A 1,229-nucleotide genomic window follows, 5' to 3' on the forward strand; every position below is an offset into this window, starting at 1 on the left:
TCTACCCCACAAATGGCAATATTGGATTGAAGCCCTCATCATGATTATTTTATTAAACCTATCATGGTGTTTTGTAAGGTAACTTATTAGAAGTGTTTAAACTTTTCATAGAATGAAACAGTCTGTCAAACAGAATTACAAAAAAAGATTAACCTAAAATATGGATACATCTTTAGTTAATTTCAGAAACATGCTGTGTTTGCATGTTAATTCATGTATTTTTATCTAACTCCTGACAATACTGTTTACGAAATGTAAACAAAAACTAAATTCTTAAACTGATCAGGATAAATAACTCTCCCAAGTTATTCAGAATGATTCGGGATTGTTCTGGCATCAGTATTCCATAAACTCTGCTGGCAAGGCCCCAGATGTATGTATAAAGGTAGTTTTAGAGGCATGGGCAACTAAATATAACAGAGTCCTACAAATGTGACCCTAAGTGCATATGTATGTACACAGTTGCATGCATGTGTTCTGTATATATGTGACATCGACAGAGCTGTGAAGAATGGATGCCTACTGACAGAACATTTATTATTTCCCCATCAAATGAAGTCTTCCTAATCTTTCATTGTCATTGGAAAAGAAGAGATTGCGGAAGAGTTTTTCTATTTCTAAATTTGGTATAAGGAAGGAGAAATTAAAGTCCTGGAAAGCAGTGTTTCAGATGCCAAAAATAGCTTTTAACAAATCAATTAAGTGTTTGCTATCAGGAGAGGCTGTTTCAAGTTTTTTGCTTGAAGATAAAGCCCACTAAATTCTTTTTCATCTTTGTTCCTTTAGTATTTTGGCAGAAACCTTTTAATTTTATTTTATCAATGCACTTAAGACCAAATCAGTTAATTGTATTATTTCTAAGCAGTCTGTACGTTAAAACAAGTACATCTGTCTCCATTCAAGGTGCCTTTATGTTTTTTTTTTTTTTTTTTTTTTTTAGGTACTGTGTAAGCAGCATTTTTGTATCTTTGTGGTGAAATCAGCAATGCTATCTGTTGAGTAGGTTCAGACCATTTTGCATAGGAGAGAATTCTTTCTGCCACTGTTGTACCTCATCTGTCACTGTGTTGTGATGATGTCTGTGCTATGTAGAAGACAAAGGGATTCTCCTTCTAAACATCAGGATTAGTATAGCCTCCACAAGGGCAACCCGTAAGACTATCTTGGAACTCTCGTTGTCAGTGACTGAGCCAATCAGAATGGAGAAGGGGTTGGTGGGTGAGGTTCCT

The sequence above is a fragment of the Megalops cyprinoides genome, chromosome 3 (assembly GCF_013368585.1).
Source record: "Megalops cyprinoides isolate fMegCyp1 chromosome 3, fMegCyp1.pri, whole genome shotgun sequence".
Lineage (NCBI taxonomy): Eukaryota > Metazoa > Chordata > Actinopteri > Elopiformes > Megalopidae > Megalops > Megalops cyprinoides.